This window comes from Acanthochromis polyacanthus, chromosome 1 (genome assembly GCF_021347895.1).
Source record: "Acanthochromis polyacanthus isolate Apoly-LR-REF ecotype Palm Island chromosome 1, KAUST_Apoly_ChrSc, whole genome shotgun sequence".
NCBI lineage: Eukaryota > Metazoa > Chordata > Actinopteri > Pomacentridae > Acanthochromis > Acanthochromis polyacanthus.
Window position 1 is genome coordinate 22,730,799 of NC_067113.1, and position 23,875 is coordinate 22,754,673.

Sequence of the window (23,875 nt, forward strand, 5' to 3'; positions counted from 1 at the left end):
CTTTTGTGCTTTGTCTCCTTACAGATCAAGGGTTATTTTTAAAGGATATAGCAGACAAGTTGCTCGGAAAACTGAGAAGGTGTTCCTTTCTAATACAGCGTTTACTGTCTTTTAAACACACACGTACATAAATATCACACAAAACCATAGATTGCATTCATGCATATTCACATACACCTGTGCTTGGCTTCCCTGCTGTGGCATTCAGATGTCATAGGCGTGTCTGGTTCTGCCTTTGGCTTGTAAAAGCTTCATTTCACTTCTCCATGATTACTTGGCATCTTTGGCATTTCCCCACCTGGAGAGAGACATTATTTATACCTCACTTAGTCCATTAAATCAAGTTGATACAACTGAAACATTATTGATGATTTGATGGCAAGGAACTGTATGTTTAGTGTGTTTGGTATCCATTCCCTAAATGGAGAGCACAGTGCTGCTGATGTTACTTTTGAGTAGCAATGAGGCCATATAGATTTGATTTTTGATAACAAGGCAACTTTAAAATGTCAGTAGTGTTTATGTTTTCTGTGCTGCCAAATACAGCAGAGTTTCACAAGAATTAGCTCAGGAGACACTGAAACAATGACTTCACCTGGTCGGCCGGCCGCTTATCACATTCAGTTAGGAAGTATTTTATCTCGGTGAAATTATTTCCCCTGTTTACGTCACGAGAAGACGGTGAACAACTGTTGAGAATTTACTGCACCACCATAATCCTGCTGCAATAACAAAGTTAACAATGCACCTCTGTCCAAGTTATTATGCTAAATTAGCGCAGTGTTTTTGCCCACTCAGTGCCACCAAAGTTAAAACTAAAGTGTACACACCCATTACAGATGATTTGGTGGGACCTGTTTCAAACTGTTGGAGGACCTTTAAACTCTAAAACGCTGTCCATTTTCACAGAGCAGTACGCTAATAACAGACAGATGGAAAGCGACTGTGCTGTCACTGTATTCAATATTTCTGGGTGAAGTTATTCTACATGTAATTGTCAGAGAGTTATAGTTAGTCATAACACTTTTACCAAAAGCTGGACATTTTCAAATCCCATCTCAGAACCATAGGCGTCAGTTTCGGGGGACGGTGGGGATGTGTCCCCCCCACTTTTTGTCAGGTGTCATTTGTCTCCAACACATTCAAATTCTTCACATGTAAGCCGTTGTAAACCCAGTTAATTTTCAGCAGTATAGAAAATTCCGACGCTCCTGAACGCACCATCCGCACTGGGCCGAGAGTTGCACAGACATGCAGCACACCTTCGTGAGGTTAAAAAAAAAACAGATGCTAAATTTGCGCCTGTGCCAAGTGGAAGCTCCGACCCAGAGGCATGCAGGGGCAAAAATTTCGGCCCTGAGATTTAGTACCCCCCCCCCCCCCCCACAACACACACACACACACACACTTTTAAAACAAACTGAGCCCTTGCTCAGAACCCACCTATTCAACCAAGCATACTGTCTTTTGACCTCCTTCCTCTTTCTTCTTCTGTTGTTCTAAAAATTGCTAAATTTCCTTCTTTTACATTTTTCACAGTTTTGAGTTTATATTGTTTATTTGAATGTGTTCAAATAATGTAGTGTCATTTGGTGCTCTGAAAGGGGCCTAAAAATAAAATGTATTATTCTTTTACTATTATAAAAGCGTGTATCTATTAATTCAAATTCTGAAAGCAATATGAATAGGAAGACTGGATAAATTTCAAGAACAAATCCTAATGTTTTATTAGTTTCTATAGAGAATGAGAAACAGAGAGATAAAGCTCATAAAGTAAGTTTCATTGAGGTTTATGGTCATAAAACAGACTTAGAATAAACTTATCATCATTATTATCTCACTGTCCACTCATTTATGCCAAAACAGATCCGAATTTTTGCATTAAAGGTTTAACATCTTTTGTTATGAGGAAATGGATTTTTTAAAAGGATTTGTATAAACTGAGATGTAATTTTGACATGAATAGCTGTATATTTTGTGAAAGAGATGCTGAATACTGATATGCAGAAGTGGCCACAGTCCACCTCTGACAATAAAACAGTCTAGATTGTTGTGCTTTGTGATGAGTAATAGAAACTCAGACTTTGGGATCAATACTGAGAGGTTTATCCATACGTGCATGTAATTACTTTAAGATTTGACCAACTTTGAACCACTAGAACTGGATAAATTAATATTTAATTGCAATCATGTTCAAGTTAATTCAAATGCCATTTTTGCTTACTTTTTGTATTTTGTGTATTTTCATTCTTTGTCATTTTTTCATTTGGTTCAACCTTTCATTTTCTTCAACCTTAACCAGATAGTTGTGGTGAATAAGGACACAAAAAGGTGTCTTGTCTATCTGTAGTTGTCACACACTCAATCAAATTATGAGGTTTAGTTATAAGTCACGTTTATCAGAGGAACCTGGGAGCACATGCTGTATCCATTTTTTTCCATGCAAACTTGGAAAACTTCTCCCTGAATTTCCACTAAGAACATGCATTGTTGCATAACTTCATTATGGCATTTGCAGATTTTCACTGTACTCAGAGCATTTTGTGGTGACCAGTTTGTAGTTTTTGGATTTTTATGCACACTATGAAAGCCTAATAATAATATAGTAGGGGTTTATAATAAGTCTATGCCAGTGGTGAGTGAATTTATAATTTTTTCTTGCTTTGAATGACTTTATCATTGCTACAGGTGTTTATAGTAGCTTCCAACCCTTCTATCATTGATTATGTTGCAGAATAATGGGAGTGTGATAGACAATGGTGAGATTAATGGGAGGTTTTTCGCTTAAATTCTTATCTTTATGGTTTGGAAGTGGTGGTGACAATGTTTGGAGAGCCTACATCGCAAAGAAATCCGCTCACCGGCCAGACTCGCCTGTGTTCCCTGGAAGAGGCGGGACCTCGCAGCCGGGAAGGGCGTTCTCTGTGCGGTCAGACCGGGCAGAGTCATCCCGAGGGGTGGGTCCTCCGGCAATAGAAAGGAAAACCCACCTTTTTTCATTGTTAAGGACGCGCTGGAATGTGATGGTTTGATCTCAAACGGACCAGGGAGGGGAATATCCGAGAGGAAAGGACCAACGAAAGCGGCGGAGGGAAAGGGGAAAGCAAATAAAAAAGCGGTCTCCCCTCCTTTTCTGTCGCCTCCAACTCTCTGGTCTGGTCTGAGAATATGTGGATGAACTTGTCCCGGCCGCAGCAGCAGCAGCAGTGAGTCCGACCGTCCGCATGAGCTCGACCCGTGTGAAGTTGTGGATTTACCGTTGCGTTGTTCGGCGTTGTTGAGCCTCTGAGGTAAATTTTAACACTTCATTCGTGTGTTTTTTTGGGGGACAGAGTGTATTTATGGGCTCCAGAGCGGCTTCCTGAGTTCAGTGAGTCGGGACTGCAGAAGTCTGAACTGCGGCAAGTTTTTCAACCCTCCTCCTCCTCCTTCGTCGTCCTTCTCCTTCTCCTCCTCCTCTGCTCGGTTTGAAGCCAAAGGAAGCATCCAGGTCTGCGGCGAAAACCTCAGGTGGTTAAAATGTAGCGTCGCTCTACCCATTTGCATCCTATTTTGCTAAAATGTAGCCATATTTGTATCACAGTTTGGCGCAATTGTTGTGTTTACGCGCATTGCTACGTTTTATCCAAGGTGCTGCATGTGAAGCTCCAGTTCAGGTTATGGAGTCAAAAATATGCAGTAAAAACTGTCAGTCTTGACTGTCATGTTGCCTCCGTTTTAGCTTCTACATGCCAAGGACATTAGCTTTCTCTCAGCTGTTTCAACATGTACCTTTCCTCCTACGTGGTCAGGAATTTTAGGGTATTTCTTAAAATACATGAAGTAAAACTGTTTCACTTTCTCCTGTTGATGTTTGTAAGCCAGCCGAGCTACTAGCTTATAAAGGCTCCATTTTGACCCAGAATTCCTCCAAAACAGTGGGAGAAAAAGCAGGAAAACTGTGCTTGCTCAGTCACTCTAACACAATTTATGAACATGATGTTTACAGAATGTATATTGTCTTATTTAAGAGATGCATTCATTTGAGGCTACTGCAGTTTTTATAGTAAGCATGATGTGCAAACAGTATGCAGACTGGCCTTACACAGGCTGTATTTAGGCTATTCTAAGTTAAAAACTCCCAATCTGGACACCCTTACATCACAATTTGTTCATTTTTTGTGTGTTCTTAAGCTGTTTAGTCTGTAAAGCGTCAGAAAATGCTGAGAAATGTAAATCAGTGTTCCCCAAAGCCCAGGATGACACCCTTAAATGCCTTGTCTTGTCCACAGCATAAAGAAAAGTAGTTTGGAGTCTCAGAGGAGGAAGTAAACAGCAAAATAATCAAATGTAAGACGCTGGAATCAGAAAATGTACACTGATTTACCTCAAAGGCGGAACTGATTATCAGCATAAATGTGGGTTAGTTTAGCAGTTGACAACTGCTTAAGAATTCAATTAATTTTGCAGCTTTGCTAAGGTGTCCATGTGTTTTTCTTTCTCTCCTAAGTTAACTTTCCCTCTATTTTGTATTTATGGCTTTATTGGTTTGTTGCTTTATGATGCGTACATGATGTTTTGCATTATGGCGTAATGTTTACCTGTGTGGACTCTCGGTTGAATAGTAGCTTTGTCATGGTTAACGGAGGATCTGAATATAAGTTTTGTTTTGATCTGTGGTATTGTTGAAGCTAGTTAATTGTTAATAGAGCCATTTGGCAGTTGCTAGAAGAGACAGATGTTCATGTGAGCACTGATTAAAACCTTAATGTAACCCCAAAAGAAGCTAAACTTGAATGTAAGTGCTACCATTTAGTCTGAATAGTATTAATGGAAATTCTATTCATTTACAGAGGCAAAATGCTACCTATTCTATGGTTCTAGCTTGTCAGAAGGAACGATTCGCTGCTTTTTTCATTCACCTGTCTGGAATATGAATATAGAGTAACGCATTTCGCAGATTTTCTAGCATTTCTAAAGCAAAGTACTTGACACATTAAATCATAGCTAACTAAATCATGACCCTGCTTGGATGTTTTGCTAAATTCCCACTGCACCCAGAGATCCCTGTTCTTTTTAAATACACTTATGAGTGTTTGTTTTCCTACACATGTGATGGAATGTGTCATGCTGCATGGGTTCCACATACACGTATGAAACGAGGCGGCGGAGGTGAAGTGTGAACAGTGTGAGCCCTGTGCTCCCTCAGCAGAACGGCCATAGTGTGCACGTGTAAACGGCAGAAAAGGTAGCTGTCGTGGTGGAATACTAATCTGCCAGGTGGGGCTCGTAAAGAGCAGCACGGGGAGGGAAGGAGATGGAGGGGACCTGCCTTGACCTGTTTCAGACATGAGGGAGACAAAAAAAAATCCCTGATGACTTTCCAGTAAGGCTCGCCCTCCCAGCCAGCTGCAGATTATACCAGCTGAGCTACCAGCCTGTGCTGCTGCTGTGAAGCCACTTTCTCCTGGACCCAGCACAGGCACTTGCGTGGAAGCTTGTCATGTTGGTGCGAAATGGGTTTCCTTTGGTATTTTAGGTGGGATTATTGCACCGCATGTGGAGGGAATGTCTGCAGTTTATGCTGTCAGTTTGGAAATGTTGGGAGAAATGCAAAGGGAAAATCAAATGAGAGTAGCAGCAAAGTGAGGAGTAAGATGTCTAAATTTCCCCGATTGCCACCTGATCCGTGCATTTCCAGTCCTGGGAAAATTATGCACCAAGTTTGGTTCGGTTCAGTTGGCTCTCAGGAGGAGTAATTCCCAGCAGATGCCCTCTTTGACCTTTTCCTCTGAACATGATTGCTCAGCACAATGATACTGGTTAATGTTGACACAGCAGAAGCACCAGCAGCACCGCCACCTGTTCTGCAATCTTTAAAGTGACTTGATGCCAAAAAAGTTGCACGAAGAGTTTGCACCACGTCCTGTCCAGGAGTTGTCGCCTGCCATGCGAAGTAATAATCATACCTCTCTCTCCTCTTTTATGACCTGGGCTATACCACGCATGATTGGTTTTCCACTCCGCAGAACGCTGCGACCGCCCAATGAAACTGCCTGCACTGCTTTGGGTGAAACCAAAAACTAATCATTATGGGTGTCCAATAAGGGTAATTATCAGACTAAGCACTGGACCTGGGGATTACGGAGTGGCTAAATGACTGCTCTGGGGATTAAATTAAAATATTGAGGTTTTCTGCCTGGGAGAATCAAACCACTGGAATGTCAAACTTAGCCTGTCGGTGGTAATATTACTGCCACTCCGCACATCAGGGTTTGTGCACGGTCCGTCCTGTTGGTGTAGCACGATCACACATCGGTGTGGAATTACAGGACATGGATGCTGACGTCATGAGCTGCAAGTGCACGGAAATAAGTATGGATATTGTTATTTCTTCAGTGAAAGGAAAAACATACCTTATCCACCGATCATCCAATATTATTTCTATTATGGTGGCAATGTTTGATTGATCAGTTGTCAGCCATTAAGTTAATCTCCACCTGGTTTGGTAAACAATTATTCGGTTTCAGTAATTCTTTAAAGACAAAAAATAGTAGTATGTCATTCCAGCTTCTTAATTTAGAATAGTCTTTGGTTTCTTTGTTCCTTTATGAGAGCAAACTGATTATTTCTTTTGAGCTGTCAGCAACACAAGATATTAGAGGAAGATATTTTGAGCTTTGGGAAACATTGATTGAAATCAGTCTCTGATTTCTGACCTTACACTTAACAGCTAATTATCAGGAACCTTGTTGACAGTGAATGTAAAGGTTAGTTGAAGTTGTAAAACCCATGAATGAATGAATATTTTCCTGATTCATAGATTGTCTGAACATTATGAAAATGTTCATTTTTATTTTCCAAGGCCTAAGTTGATGAGTTCCAATTGCATTTTTAATCAAAACAAAAATGCCAAACCCCAGATGTGTGCAATTTACTTTCAAACATGACAATGGAATACATAAAGTGTTCACATTTACTCAAAAATAGCAGAAAAGCTTAGTGATGCTTAGTATTCTGTCTATCTCAGATAGATAAGATGTAACTGTTTGAATCCCGAATGAAATTTTTGTGCCAGAATTTGCTCAGGGGCGGCATGGCTCAGTGGGTAGCGTGGCCGTCTTGTAACTGGAAGGTTGCTGCTTCGATCCTCGGCCCGTCGAGCTCATGTCGAGGTGTCCCTGAGCAAGACACTGAACCCCTAATTGCTCCTGGTGGGTCATGGTTAGCAACTTGCATGGCAGCTTCTGCCATCAGTGTGTGAATGGGTGAATGTGATGTATCATGTAAAGCGCTTTGGATAAAAGCGCTATATAAATACAACCATCTTGCTCAGAAAAAATAAATGACATAACAGAAGTCATGTAGTGGCCAAAAATACAAGCAATAAGATACCAATTATATTAAATCAAATTAGATATAAATATCTGCACTGGTAAGTTAATTGTCTTCATCAGTAAAAATGAAAAATCTATTTAAAATCTTGGAGTAAGTTCTCAGAGGTATAAATGGGAAAGGAAAAGTCAGCACCAATGCAAGCAGATGAGTGTCCTGTGAGGCGTAACCTATACATTGTAATAAGCTGTAACGGATAGCTGACATAGAATTAGGACCGGATGGTGTTGGTGTTGGTTATTATTAGTGGTAGACTCTCATTTTTATCTCTGGTAACCCTCTAACCCAGGAATAGACCGGCAGAAGATGCAGAGTGATGTTGCAGGCGTTACAAACAGGGAGCGTCCTGGAAATAGCCCAGATGAATCATGATCTCTGAGAGCCTTGTATTAGGGCCCACACACAGCCTATGAGTGTTGGTCCTTCATGAGAGTGTGTGTGTGTTTTGTGATAATGCAATAAACGAGTCAGTATCCGGGACAGAGACTGCTGTTGACAGTATGCAGGCCAGCTGGAGCTGCTGTCTGCGTATGAGCAGAATTGTAGGAAGATGGACGAATTCCATAAAGACGCCTATGTGAAGCTCTGTGCTTGTTCATGCTGTATCTGTGAGTGTATGTGCTGGTAGTAGGAAAAGCTGAAAGGGGAAAAAAATAACGCATGAGTTGACAGCAAATCAACCGAAAATCATTTTGACAGTTGATAAATCTTTCCTTGCAGTGCTTGCAGCATTTATTTCTTTTGTAGGAATTTGCTGCTTTTCATTGTCATTACAGATCTTAAACTGATTCTGTTTGATATTTAGACTCCTATTGTATCAAAAATATATTTAGAAATGTAACCTTGGACTTTTCTTTTATTCACTATGTCAGTCAGTCAGTCATGAATGTATTCAGTAGATTAATCGATCATGAATATAAACACTTGTTGCAGCCCTAGAGGAAGGAGTGTGTCTGCCAGATGCTCATGTGCTGTCTACACGTGTACATCTGCATTTTGTCTTTTTGCTGATCACTGCATTTATGTGCTGACACGATCAGCTGTTCAAAACTATTTTTTTTAACAACAATTGAGAAATAACTGGCATTCTCAAGCAAACATTTTCACCTTCTCTACCGCCAATGTTTTGATTTTTGTTGTGATTTTTTTTAAAAAAATGTTTTTGTCAATTTGAGTTTGAGTAGCACTAATTAACAACCGTTTTGCTAACTGATCAGTCATTTGAAAGGAACTGCTAAATATTTTGGCTTCAGGTTCCTCAGTGTGGAGATTTACTGTTTTACTCCCTGGAGGCATTGTCTGACATTCTCGTTCACGCAATAACACCTAGAGGGAATTTCTTCAAATTTGGCACAGACATTCTCCTAGTTTCAGGGATGAAGTGAGTAAATTGTAGTGGTCAAAGGCCAAGTTCACTGTGGCCTGACAAAACATATTTTTGTCCATAACTCGAGAATTCAAAGGCCAGTTATTACAAAATGGTCAAGTCTGAAAACCTATAGATGTAAACTGTAACTTGACTAGTTGGAAGACAATTCAAACTGCAAGACTGTTTTTTGGTCCTTTTCCAGAAGTTTTTAGGATGTGAACATTTTCTTTTTCTCTCACATCCTTCCTCTCCTCTACTGTCTTTTCCTCCTTCTCTTCCCTCCGCTCTTCCTGCCTGCTCTCCCTAACCGCTTTCTTTTTTAAACAGTAGGTCAGTAAAAGGGCAGGACTCTATGATTTCAGCTGAGGTTCAAACTGCTTGAACTTTCTGTGTAATCGTGACTTTGTTGTGTGTGTCTGCGCAGGTATTTCTGTGTTCCAGGGCACTTTTGCTTGGTGCTGTTCCCATCCATGTCAATCTGTCATCAGATACTCGAGGCTAAGCGTGTCAGTCACTCAGCGAGCAGTAGCCAGAAGTACATTTCAGCTGTGAGCGTTCACACGCCTCACTCAGGCTCTCATTAACACCTACATCGACACACTGATACATGCCCTCACTCTTTAAGAATTCCATGTCAAAGCAAGAATGGAGTCTGTTCATACTCCCTCTTCTGCGTGTGTGAGTGTGAATGAATCCCCATCGTTAGCCTTCCAAACCGTGCCAAACTGCCTCCTCATTACCAACAGTGATGATGGGCTCCCTGCAATGTGGAGGCATGTTTTCCTATTGGGGTCTTAGTAGTGCAGTGTGATGCAGGTGACTGTTAACCAACACATTCTTCACGGGAATTTATGTTTGATGCTGTAGTCACATGAGTGTATACAACATCCGGTGTACTGCAGCAGATCTTCATGTCTACACACTATTATATAGTGTATATGCATCCTAAGTTATTTTTTCCTCCTCAGAAACAAGTGGAAGTACCCTTGGGGAACACACGTTTTGTTTTGTGTCATTATACAGACCTTGTCATATTGGCTAATCCTGGAGAGATGGGTTTGTGGCGGCACAACGGTTAAGTCTCTGGTCTCATGATCAGAAAGTCAGAGGATCAAGCCCCAGTGCTGCCGTTGTTGGGCCCTTGAGCAAGGCCCTTAACTCATCCAGCTCCTGGGTTGCTGTTGACACTGCACCCTGATCCCAATTGGGATATACGAAAACAACATTTCACAGTGCTGTAAAATGTATTTCAGACAAATAAATGCTGTGCCTTCTTCTTGTAGGGCTTCAAAGTTAGCCCAGTTTGTCCTATTTTTCTTTGTTTTTATTTGCATGCCAGCCTCTTTGGCTTTGCATTGTAGCTTGTGTTTTGTAATTTGTGATTCAGAGCAACATCACAGGATTGTGTAACTCAGCCCTCTATTAAACCAGTTTGCCAAACTGACATCTCTGGTAGTTACTGACCTGCAAAAGATTTTTACGCCATCACTGGGTGGTTATCAAACATATTACATGAGTGTGTGGTTATGAAGTGAGTTGTTCTCCCAGATCAGGCTGTTTGTACAGTGATCAACTCTTGTATACTTGGCACAAAGCTAAGGTTAATAAATGCACAGACGGGTAATAAGTTGTAGGGGGAAAAAACTGAACCTTTGACCCCACAACGAGAGAATCTGATGTTTTATTATGCTGCGTGGAGTGTTATGTTAGCATAGTTTGGATCCACCTGTCCATTCAGAGGAAAGAGTCATTGCAAACCAAAACAAAGTTGCTCTGAAACATTTCTTTTCTGATGGTAGTGGTCTCTCCCAGGATAACAGTACTGCTGACATAAGGCTTGAACGATCACTGAACAGTTTAATGCAGGGGTCACCAACTATATTTGCCAGAGGCCAGAATTTTACCGGACAGTCACTTTGGGGGCCGGACCCTCAAACAAAAATTAAATAAAAATCGAATTTTGGCATAACATTATTATTTGATGTTTATTTTTTTATATTTTTTCCATTTCATTACAAAACTGAAGGCATTTTTAGCCTTTATGAGTCAGTGCTCCTATCACCTGTACCACAGTCAACCACTAGGAGTGATAGAGATATTTTGCCTCATCTCAAGTCAACTTTATTCACAGAGCACTTGAAAAAGAAACACCGCAGAAGTGACAGGAAAAGGCCTCTTAACACGGGTAAAATGGCACTCTCTAAGGCCACGAAACGAAAAGTTGATGTGGAAAACAGATCCTTTAATAATGACTGGACTGACTGCTTTAATAGTGTGGACCACATGATATTTTCTCTTTGATCCTCACAATTTTGGAATCCAGTCGCGGGCCGGATTGGACGGTTCGGCGGGCCGGATTCGGCCCGCGGGCCGCCAATTGATGATCACTGGTTTAATGAGTATGAAAATATTGTGAATCATGTGCTTTGGCCTTCACAGTCATCAGATCTCAACCCAACTAAACATGTAGCCTAGATTTTTCTTGTACCACTATCATCACAACACCAAATGAGGGAATATCTTTTGGGTACAATCATGTTTTATCCTATCCGCAGAGTTGGAGAGACTTGGAGAATCAACACCAAGTTGCTTTGAAGCTATTCTGGCAGCATATGGTGTCCCAGAGCCTTACTGAAACTCTTTCTGTTGGTTTTCCTCTAATTTGTCACCCGTTTCATGTCACTGGGCTCTGCTGCTAACTACAACACATCAAGTTTGGAGGAGAAAAAGTTCTGTTTTTCAAACATTTACTGTCACTTCACTCAGAATTTGTGCTGCTGGGAAGACAGAATGACAGGTTTCTATTTCCCTCTGTTTTATGAAGAAATTCTCACAGTTCCTTGTGGAGCTGCACCGTGATATTTGTAAATCTTCCTCATCCTGTTGCTATATTTACCTGCGTTAAACAGGCTATGCTAGCTGAGAAGATAAAACCAACTGTGCGGAAAAGACGGGAGTTTCTGGTAGCAAATGCAATTCTGGTATCTTTCATGAAATGTTGTAAAACTGGCAGAGGCACAGATTAATGCTCCTCTGTCACTGTTGCTCAGAATTATCTACCGGTTATAATGCTGACTTCTAAACTGCCTCATAGCTCCATATTTCAGGAAGCCTAATTTATGAACACCTGTCTTTAAAATCAGGCAGCTGGCCTGCTGTTGACCATGTGTAAGATTTTAAAGTATGGGATGTAGCTAAGAGAAAGGGGGGGGGAAATCATCTGGTCTTCATTTTGACTTTTCAACCGTCCACCTTTTCCTCATCACACGAGAACATACAAAGATGTAGGTAGAGTTGAGTCCATAGATGCTGCACCGGAATGTGATTTACTGTTTGTGGTTAACTTGATTGATTATTCACATATGCTTGACATTTTTCCCGCTTTTCCTTTATTTCCACTTCTGTATTTGTTCTGTGATCTGTGGTAGAGATAAATGTGAATCAGTTAGTTTAGTCTTCAGATTTTACAGGGCAAGGTTTCTCGTGTGAGTCATCTTTTTGAAGTGTCTTGTCTGTCTCTTTGCAAACAGTAACAGCATTCATAGCAGCGTATTACAGGTGCAAGGACTCTGGATAATCTGTTCCATAATGGCAGTTTTCTGTATTTTAGTTCATACAGATTAGATGCGGCTCCTTCTTTGTTTCGCTTTCAAGCTATGTCTTTCTTTCACAGTTTATTTTGCTGAACACTCCTGCCAAGAATGTGTTTGTGGATGTTAGCTGTATCCTGATAGCTGCAGGTGATAAGTCCTCAAATGTTTAATCGGTAACCTCGCCAGGCCAGGCCAGCTGCCCCACATGGCTGGAGTTTGGACCGCATTGACTAACAATGTGGGTCACTCTGCTACTGTGTTTGTGTTTGACATGCTTTCAGGTTGACCTGAAACAGAAGAGTTTCCTTTCGGTTTGGGAATTTTTACTTTTTCCAACTGGTTCCTGCGTGGGATTTGGGTTACTGTTGGACATTTCGGCCTCCAGCAAGTCGTTTTTACAGAAAGTCCCCTGTGCGCCTGTTTTGTTCCTACACTGTACTGGCTCCTCAAAAAATGGCTACCTTGTTGGTCCTGGAAGAAAAGAGGAAAGAAGTGCAAAAGGAAACAGACTTCAAAAGCATGTAGGAGGCACAGCGAGGCAGAGAGAGGGAGGGGTGGAAGGGACCGAGGCGCTTTAACAGGGGAGAGCTAAAGTTAAGACATTACTTGTAAATTCCTCAGGCACACTTCTATTTTTTTAGGTGTTCTCCTCATTAACTGGCCAATATTTCCCCTCTCTCCTTCCGATTGTTATCTTGTCCCACTCACTCTCTCCTTCTCCTTCGCCTCACTAAAGAGGAGACCCCCTCCTTTTTCCTGTCACTCCCCCTTGTCCTGGCTGGTCCAGGAGTATTTTTGGAAGTTAATGAAAAGAGAAATCTGAACCGCTTACCCTTAAAAGGCATGTCTGGGTCAGCTGGGTGGAAACTCGTGTTATTAATGTCCTTAACATTTTCTATGCGAGTGGGTCATCTGTGATTATAAGTATGTGTGCGTTTGGTGCTGTGTAAAGCCCAGGAATGCTGTGGGTTGGGGGGGAACTAGAAGGGAAGGAGGGTGGGCTAGGAAACATGCCTGAGTCTTCAGGAAAGGAGGGGTGTCAGGGGCATATTTGGCATATTTCAGGAGCCATTCCAGTCTGGTTCAAGATGTATTCTTCTTCCTAGAGACCTGGCCGAGCAGACAGACAGACAGCGATCCATGGGGGAAGAAAGGTGAACATCACGCTCTACTTCCTGTCAGTCTTGTGATGCCGGTGGTGGTGGTAGGTGGCACAGGCTTCACATGCTTCGTTTTGATCTAGTGAAAGCTGAAAAGCTGCCAACGCAGGTGGTTGAAGATGCAAAAATATCTCCTCATGCCACCTACGCACTGACAGATGACTAAAATCCCACAACAAGTCTACAACCTCAATAATATCCATAAAAGGATAATGTTGAACCAAAGTCCTTCACCCAGCAGCAGGGTTTGTATGTCTTGGGTACCGTCACTACAATTTGATGAGTGTTTATGTGCTCAGAGCAGCAATATGTCTCTTTCAACCTCTCTTCCATAGCATTACGGTCACTGCTTCTTTCCCCTAGAATTTATGATGTTTTAGTCTGTTATTTGCAGTCGGACGGCTACTGACTGACGTGACAGCGGTTGGCAGGAGTTTACTGCGGTGATACCGGTCCAGTGCACAGCAGAGGTCCATTTTATCATGAGGTCACAAGTCAGAGCAGACAAATGTATTCTTAGGCCTCGTCCACACTAATACGGATATTTTTCTAGACGGATATCTTTCTCCTCTGTTTTAAAAATCAATTCTTTCCACAAGGCTGACGTTTTATAGAATATCCAGGAGTCAGGCCAGTCTACAGCAACAGTATCTCAAACGCCTGCTGTTCCTGTTGACTTTACAGGCAGTAGCTTTTGCATAAAGTGGTCCAGCAAGGCCAAGTTGAGCTGTAAACGTGTGGTTGCTAGTGTTAACTTGATGTACCAAACTATATATCCACCATTGTTCTTGTTTCAGGCACTTCACTTCAGTAACTCTCTGATTTATACATCCATGCAGTGGCAAAAGGTTTCAAAAAATGTCCATCTGAGTGACCTAAAACACCATGTTTTGTTTTACAGAATTTCTCTATTAGTGTGGACAAACCTGCAGCTTTTAAAGTCATAAGACAGGGAATATTAGGAATATCAAATAATAATTTGTCGTCCTCTTAGTGCTGCTGTTTGTGGGTGAAGCCCAGAGAGCCGACATCAAATGCGTGTGCTGTCTTGTCGTGTGGTTTGATGTGTGTGATGCCTCTCATGTTTTGATCTTAGTACGAAAAAGTGGATTAGAGAACCACCTGTAAAAGAAAAAACACCTGAATAAATGCGTGCAGAGAAAATGTAAGAGCTCAAAGAATTGTAGTTTGATCCATCCATCCTCTATACACCGCTTTATCCTCATTAGGGTCGCGGGGGGAGCTGGAGCCTATCCCAGCTGACTCGGGCGAAGGCAGGGGACACCCTGGACAGGTCGCCAGTCTGTCGCAGGGCTACATACACAGACGAACACTCACACTCACATTCACACCTACGGGCAATTTTAGAGTACTCAATTAACCTCAGCATATTTTTGGACTGTGGGAGGAAGCCGGAGTGAATTGCAGTTTGATGATAATGAAAATGACGTGAATTGTATTCTTTTGCAGTCATCAGATGTGATCCCAGTTCAAGAAGCGTAGAAGGTTTTTGGAGTGTTAGACATTATAGAAAGTGCTGTCCATCACCAAATGAGGGAAGATTTTTTTGTTTGACGAAGAGCATTCTATCCCTGCAGCTCAGTAGCATGAAGTTAGAGAAAAGCACTACTGTTACACTTGAAGTTTTTCCTTTGATTCGTCTGGTTTTACTCTAAGGGAATCTCAAATATTTTAAAGAGAGAATGCATAATGACGCAATTAAAATGGGTGCAAATGGTCCTTTACTGGGACTCACTTAAGGTAAAAGTGACCATGTGTTGTTGGTCTTAACCACCCACCATTGGGTCACCTCCATTTTTCAGATATTTGATAAGAAAATTCTTACCCTTCTTTAAATTCTAATATACACTGGAATATAATATTGACTCTGTTGCCACACAAATGTGAGCTACTGGTCCCAACAAAGAAACAGAAGCAGCTCCTGCCCACTGCATAATGACAAATTGATGTTTTACTCTGTGGTTTTGAACAAATCAAATAAATACAAGATAAGGTGTTAATCGGTTACCTTTTCATGTTTGGACAGAGCAAGGCTAGTCGTTACCAGTCTTTATGCATGGCTAAGCTAACAGTTTCCCTTCAGTAGTTTTACATTGAATGGACACATATGAGAGGGGTATTTCCTCATGAAAGCAAACCAGCTTATTCCCCAAAATGTTCAACTATTCATTGAACTCAAATAATTTATAGATGTTATCCCTCAATAAGTAATTCCTCACCTCTTATTCTGCATGCAATGTCACAATCCTGGTAAAAATATTTAACAATAACCGAATAAATTAAGATAAATATATTAATCCGTTCTAATTTTACACATTTACAGATATATATATCTATTTCTGTGTGAGATTTCTTCAGACCAAAGTGCCAAGGGAAAAAAATGTTGAACTGAAAACACCAAGAGGGGAACTTTCATAATGACTGAGAATCTGAGGAAGAGAAACATGGACTTTGGACTAGTAATACCTGTGTAAATATCCTCAAAAGTGGCGTTTAGAAGTCCATTTTCGCTGAAGTACAGTGTAGGTGCTTGCCCCATGCGTGGGTGGAGATGTTTGTTCATTTGATTACGAGTGACTTGAGCCGCCTGGTGTTGGATCCTCACGTGCTCTTCCTTCATAAATGATCTGTCTGGTGATACATGAGGTGTTTTCACCGAACTGTATGAGGGATATATGCAGTCTCACACACTCCTGTCTGACCTGCTCTAAGCCGTGGGTCTACAGGGCGGCTCTCAAAATAAAATTCCTCCTGCAGATTATTTTTCTTGTGATCAGAAAATATACATGTTCTCAGAGAGAGGAATGTTCGGACGCCATGGCAACCTGGCTGTTCAACACTTCCTCCTCTTCTGTTTCTCCCGTCCTTGGGTAGTTCGTCTTCTGTGCTCTTATTACTTGTTGACATACTTTTTTTTTTTTTTTTTTTTTTTGAACCTTCGAGCTATTTTTGAATATTTTGGTAAATGTAATCACAATTTTAATGTGTATGACTTTTGTTTCTTGTTTTTACATGTTACTGTCCATACTTTGTACTTTGTTTTCACCTGTGTAATTTAAAACTGAATGGGTAAGATGTTTTTCTTCCCCCAGAGGCATCTCTCCCTCCATTCATCCAGCCATCCGTGTATTAGCAAGTCTGTTTTTTGGCCCTTTCATCTTTGTGGAGCTGATGCATGCAGACCCCAACTGCTCGGCTATTTTCCGACTCTTTCCCCTCTTTGCCCCCCTCGTCTCTGGCTGGTTTTATTTTGGAGGAGATCTCTGCACTGTTGCTTTTTGTTAAGGGCAGCTGAGGCCTGGGTTTGCTGGTTTTCCCCTCCATGCCAACGTTGCTTTTGGAGCTCCTTCTCATGCTAGCTGTCCTGACCAGGGGAAGTGAAGCAGCACAATGCTGCTTTGGTGAAGGCCGTAAAAATAGACTTGCTAAAGTGCAGCTTTTACTTCAAGGGTCATGAAACCCTTTTATGTCAGAGTTTTATGTAGTAAGTGGGAATAGGAAAAGAAGAATTTTCGGCTGAGTAGCGCTGCAAGCAACCATTATTTTGGGGTATTTTGGGATTTATTTGAAGAGTTGATAGTATACAGACAGTAAACAATAGGAGAGGGTATAACATGCAACAAAGGTCTGCAAATAGAGTAAAACTAGTTTTGTTATATGATCCGCTTCTTAACCATTTGGTTACCAAGTTACCCCAATCAGTGCAAATTCCTGACATTTTTGATTGATAAATTACTTTAGTCATAATTGATTTACCAAGTTGTCAATTAATCATCTTTTTAATTGATGTTTTCCAATGAATCAGTTCATAGACTAATCATTTTACAAACATTCTCAGTCACTGGGATGTCCCTGTGTTTTCCCTAAACATATTGAATTGCTTGCAGTCATCATGACACATTTATTCTCCTTTTTGCTTGGACTAAAGCAGACAAATGTACACAGCGACTCATGTCATGCACGAGTCATCAGCTTCCTGCTGGTGGTCTCTTCATCAATGCTTTGCTTCCTTTGTTTCTCCCACTAGGTGCATTACTTTATTGCAAAGTAGGCTAACATTTTAGACCTGATGGTCATATTTAACAAAAGACATAAGCAATTCTTCACTTGCTTACTTTGTTGGAGGTTGTTTCATACACACTCGTCACTGGATTACACACTTTTACATTAATAAAGAGGTTGAACTTGTGGCTCACGCTTGGTTGAGGTGTTTGTGTGTGTACGCGTCTGCAATGTGTGTACATGTGGACACAGGAGCCTCACAGGAATCCCGTAACACTCCCAGGTCCCTGAGTGGCTCATTTGTGCACTGTGGAACATTGTGGAATACCAGGCATATTTTATGATCCAACCTTCAGCTAGCTCCCTCTCGTTCTCTCCACGTCTGGGTTTATTTGTGAAGCTAAGTCGGTCTGACTGTGCCCCCTCTCCACCCCTTCGCCCCTCTGGAGCAGTACCTAAACATTGCTTTGTAGACATTTAGCCGCTGGTTTTATTCGGACTAACTTGCAGTGAGTGAGAGCAGTTCCAGAATATTTGAACTTGAGGCCATGAAATGCTGCATGGTTCGTCACTCTCTGAGATGTTTATGTGGGTAGGCGAGTATGCATGTATGTGAGTGTTTACCATCTTTTTGTGGCTTTGACAAACATGCCTGCCACATATGGAGGCATGTTTGGACTGCCTAGTCAAACAACGGTACTGAAAAGCTCGATGCCCGTGGCAAAGAGTGGCTCCTGCCCACCCACCTGGATAAACTTGTAGTCTTCACCTTGTTTTCACCCTCTATCCATACATTTTTTTCGTCTCTTGGTCTAAACCACTTCAAATCTTTCCCATCCCCGCTTGCCTTAAATACTTTTTCTCACTCATTCCATACCTCCCTGTTTCTCTCTCTCTAGGTGTGGACTGCACGGAAGAATGTGGTTAAATTAGTGTTTTATCTCTCCTGCCAGCCAGCTGCATCTGTACTCCCAGCCATGCCAAGTATTTGAGACACAATTGACCTTAAAAGGAAACAATAGCAGCCTATCAATTCTGCTCTGCCAGTCAAGGAATGGCTCGCTCCTGCTTGGGCAGGGTCCGGCTCACACACACAACACAAGGAAGTGTTTGGAAAGTGAACTTTAAAAAAAAAAAAAAAGAAAAAGCTGAGAAATAAAAGTCTTGTTTTTTTAAAACAGTAGGTGTAAACTGTAAAGGACAAAGGCCAGAATTTTAGAAGAACCTGGATTATGATAGTTGTATTTCCTTCCAATCTGAATTCTTTGATAACTTGCATAACCTTAGTGACCCCCAGTTGTATGTTATCTTCAAAAATATCAAATCTGAATACATTTAAATTAGCTCAGTTTTTCTGTTAATTACTATTGCAGATAACCAGACTTTAACTTACTTTTATCCTCAGTGTTTCCACATATAATGCTGAACCCAGTATGCTTCCATACATTACTTTGCAGCTGTAGTGGGACTTCTTGATGTTGTGTAAATGAAAAGAGGAAAAGAAAAGCTCCGTTTATTGACGGGGCAACAAGGCATGCAGTGGGTTAGAATATCTGTAAGCCTCTTTATGCCTTTATTGAACAATTTTATCATTTCAAACAACAATTTGGATTTTAAATGAAAAGTGACAGGCTTAGTGAGGGTGAAATGTTTGATCAGAGATTTTGAGTGAACTACTAAGGTTTCAGAATATCTTTGTGGTCAGAAACAATTCAGGTAACCTCCTCGGACTGAAACCTGTGCCAGGAAATGCTGACGCTGAACAAGACACGATTTACATCCCAGCTAGAATCTTCTACATAGTTGGCATGTACCTAAATCTGCTCTTTGACTTACAAAAGGAAACTCTGAAAACTAAAGTGATTGCTCAAATGACAAAATTGCCAGCAACTACTTAACAGTATATAACTGAATGAACAATTTCAGTCATTTTTAGAACAAAAACACCAAAGATTCCCTTGTTGTCAACTTTCTAGATCGAAGGACTTGCTGCTCTTCTTTGTCTTAGTCGATAGCACACATAATTTTGTTGAATTTAGCCAGTAAATTGGTTGACAATGACGACAATTTAAATTTAAAACTCTTTCAAATGCAGGCTCTTAATGAGTTAATTGAGAATCCATTCAGACAGGAGTGTTATGCCTTCCAATTCAGTTTGATTTCAAGTCCTCCTGTTTATTCTAAATGGTGGATTTGACCCTTGAAGACTCCTCACGTTTTCCTTAGTTTACATGCCAGGAGGTTTCTGGATTGTTAAGCTGTGTTATGAAGCCAAACAAGTTGCTCTGTGACATTGCTTGCTGTCATATTACTGTTGCTGCATAATGAGTAATCGTCTGGACGAGCCTATCTGTGTAGTAGCGTGTGAAACCCTCAGCTGTTATTTCTGGAGCAGGGAGGGCTGCAGGGCTGTAAGTCATTAGATATTAGGGCAGGTTTTGCAGGTTCCCGGTGAAGTTAGAGATGTCGATGGTTTTCCATCTGACAGCTCATCAGCTTGTAGACAAACTCCTTACTCCACCTTGTAGCTCTGCTGGAATGCAGACAGCAGCAGGAGGAATGCTGTTGGCAGTCTGCAGTGGCAGCAAATGAAAAATCAGCCTCTTGTTCTGTTCTTCACTGGTGTTCCCTCCTCCTCCGTTTTGTTAGCTCCTTCTGTCTGCTGCTTTCTGCATCTCTGTTTCCTGTCCCTCCCCATCTTTCTCCTCGCTGTGTATCTGCTCCTCCTTTCTGCTTCTGTCTTTTGCCCTTGTCCGTCTCTCTTGCTCGACGTCCTGTTCACTGTGTTTGATTTGGGCATTCCTTTCCCCCCTAGCAGACAAAACAACCCCAGACCTCTCTGAACTGCAACCCCCAGTGTGCACACACATGTGCACGCACAGACACACACTCTCCCCGTCTGCTAATCACACACAGGAAATGGGCTCCCATGCAAACGAGGCCCGCCTGGACAGTGGAACCCAGGATGGAGTTTAAGGTTCTCCATTAGAAGAAGCTGAACATGAGTTTTGTTTTTCTCCTTTGTTTCCTTCCTTCTAGTGGTCCATCCTTTTGTCCCTTTTGAAACTCTATTTCTCGCTCCTTTTCATTCAGGCCCAGCTGTTACATTAATGTTGTCTTCTGTGTCGCTTGCATTTGAGCATTTGTGTTTCACATTTGTCTGTTGAAAAGTAACTTCAAGCTCACAGTGTAATCTTCCATTTACTCTGTTTGGAAATTGAAAGCCTAAGTGCTGAAAAAGCATACACACCGTTATCTTATCAACAACTTTCCATTATATATGTGATAAAGGCGCACTCAAACATAAACACTGCATAAAAATGTTTATGTGGAATGAAAAGGGAGTGGAGTCCCCTGAACAGGGATTCCTGTTCTCTGTTTGACGCATCACTGGTTGTAGTTTCAAGGAGGGAATATTGTGTTGTTTCACTATAGCAACACACTGACTGTACATGCGTAGTGGGCCAGTACAAAGAGTCCTAAATGACTGATAAATGCACAGATTGCTGCAGATGTGTTTTGACCGCTAATCATATCACATATTGACCCTGATTTTACGGAAACGGCAATCATCCTCGTTGAATATCATTTGTTGTAAGTGAAAAGATTAGAAGTGACATTTTAGCTCAAATGAAACCTAGATATCACAGGATGTCTCCTTTTCAACTGGTCAAAACAATGCCACTACTATCAGATGAGTTAAGAAAGAAAATTCCGGATTTAATTTGGTACAGAACCAAATATGCACTTAGTAGCTCTTTATTACCATTTATTGAATCTTGAAATTATTAAAGGTTGCTGTGTTTTTATTATGCGTAAAAGTTATGCACTGATTTCAGGTTTGAATTTGGATATTCCCCAAAAAAGCAATTGCTTCTATTACAGAAAACATTTTGCACATAAACATACAATGCACTGAGGACATATTCCACACATGCACAGCAGATCAGCGTCTGTATATTCCAGTGCATACACAGTACCTGTGGCGTGATGTGGAAAGTGTAACACTGGCTTTATACTGACAGATGTTACCAGTATTTTGTCCACCCCATTATGAGACATGCAAATATTAGGGTAGCGTGATATTAACGATTTTATATTTTCTAGGACATGTATTATGTTCTGAAAAAATAACTTGAATTTGTGGTGGCTTTGTAATGTTGATTTAAATGGTCAAACAAATTAGTGTTATGTAATTACAAGACACCGTTGACACAAAGTACCTGTTTTTGGTCCAAGTCGTGCTGTCTGTCGTCAAAATACATCCATACAAGGGATGTGTTCTGTTGTTTTGCAATCAAATCCTCCTTTTCAGCGTGTCTCATCTCTCTATTCATTTTTCTGTGCACACGTGCCACTTGCATGTCAATAAACTCCTTGTCTTGTGAATAAATTTTTAAAAATATCTGCATAAAAACAAAGCCCAAATCAGAATAAATCATGTTCTATCAGATACATGTTTTTTTTTTTGTCAAAATCAAACAGCAAATATATTCGGAACGTGATGTGTTAGATTTACTTGCTTTACTTTACCCTGCACCACCTGTGATGAGGCTAATCTACTTGTCTACATTGTGATGTTGATGCTTGTCAGTATAATGCAAGACAGTTTGAATGAAGAGTTTACTGTTGGGTTTTTTTTGTATTAGATTTCATTTGCTACATTGCAGTTGTGCTTGGTATGTTTTCAGTAGAATCACATGATGATAATATGATCTCACAGCCTTGTCAGTTTACAATTATCTGCTCTCCAAATCATTGATTATCATGCTGTCTTATGATTTCTGTGAGCATTAGTCTGCTTATTTTGTGATGTTTGCATCTTGAAAATCAATACAAGTCAAATAGATTATGTGCTAAAAAAAGACATTTGCTGTGGGAAAATTGATGAGTGTTCGCTGAGAGCCTGAGACAGACGCCGGGGGAAGTGCCGCCTCACACTGGTCCAGTTTTTTCTGCTGAGTAACATCATGAAACCTCGACAACCTGACATGCTGTGTGCGTGAGGGGGAGCTAAGGATGAGAGGGAGACAGCTGTTTTCAGTTTTGTTTGGTTACGGCTTGGCTGACTGTCTGAATGAATAGCTTCGACCCCCCCCCCCCCCCCCCCCCTCCAACTCTCACACATAAATACACAACCCAACAACACAAACACAGACAGACATAGTCTCTGGTCGCTTGAGTATTTGGCATCTGCTGGATTGTGAAGAATGTGTCAAATCTTATTTGTAAAATCACTTGTTTCAATTAAGATCCAGTTTTATTGATCAGAACCCAGTTTTTAAATCAGCAGAATTAGACATTTGGTTTTGTGCAGTGTTGTCGCGTAGCGTGAGAACGTGAGATGATTCAGCAAAACCTGTGTTGACGTTATGAGTCTGACATGACAGAGCTGAGCAGCGGGGTTGTCTCCTTCCTGTGGAGAAAAGATGTGCTGGAACAAACAGACAGGATGACAAGAAAAGGAGTTGAGAGTGTCAGGGGCAACTAAAAGACCGATTCCCTGTGTCCATCAGTTGCTGCTTACATGATCAAAGTGTCTTTGAGGACATCACTTGTCTCTGACTCCTTACTTGGCTCAGCCTGAGTGAAAAGAGAAACATCTGTCTTCAGCGTTGACGATTTATTTAGGAAGATAGTGGAGTGTTTTCATTGCCTTCCTTTAATCAGTAGTGAAAATTACTGTGAACTACAGCTAGTTTTTCCCATCTTTTTCCCATTTCCTCTTCCTTGTTAGAAGTCCTGATGGACAGTTAACATAAGAGGCTCACAGGCTTATTCTGCAGCTTTCATCAGCACATGGAGTTTGCTCAGTCATTGTTCAAACTTTACATTATTCCTTAAGATGCCTTGTACATGTTGACTTAAAAGTTTAGCTTGTTAGGTCGTAGTTAATGCTAATTCCCAGTTTTATACCTGAGTGTCCGGTTGCTGCTTACAGCTAACAGAAATGTTCCCTCTCTTTTTCAGTCTTCCCTCCTCTTCCCCGTTTCTCCACTTCCCTCTCTCATGCTTTAAATTCAGTCCAGACTCCAGTCTTAAATCTGGATTCTCTGTGCTTAACCAAACATATGGAATGCTACTGTCATGGAATGCTTCAAGTCTGGGTTGCTTTCTGCGTGAGTGTGTGTGTGTGTTTGCACATGTTTTGAAGCAGATGAGAGCTTCTAGGATGATGATGATTATGATAATGGTGCGTGTGTGTGCCTCCCCAGAGAACTGAATAGGGCCTTCTGTTGTCGTGGCCAAACATTTCTTGTCTGCTCATGCATGAGTCTTTTGCAAAGCCTCCGAATGTGTCCCATATCTGAGCAGTTAGCTCATTCTTAGCCTGCTAGCTTGACTGTGAACGATCT

The 23,875-nt window shown here is 41.2% G+C and overlaps 1 protein-coding gene across 6 annotated transcripts in view; it reads left to right on the top strand.

Moving 5' to 3' along the window:
- The first annotated feature begins 2,898 nt into the window (after positions 1–2,898).
- luzp1 (leucine zipper protein 1) overlaps positions 2,899–23,875 on the top strand; it is a 55,001-nt gene continuing 34,024 nt past the window's right edge. Inside the window, exons 1-2 of one of the 6 annotated variants that reach the window (XM_051948540.1) lie at positions 2,899–3,510; positions 13,443–13,490. The gene's annotated coding sequence lies outside the window, so the exon portion shown is untranslated. Of the gene's footprint in view, positions 3,511–13,442; positions 13,541–23,875 lie in introns of all 6 variants that reach the window. The other 5 variants (XM_051948547.1, XM_051948543.1, XM_051948545.1 and 2 more) reach the window with 5 other exon arrangements.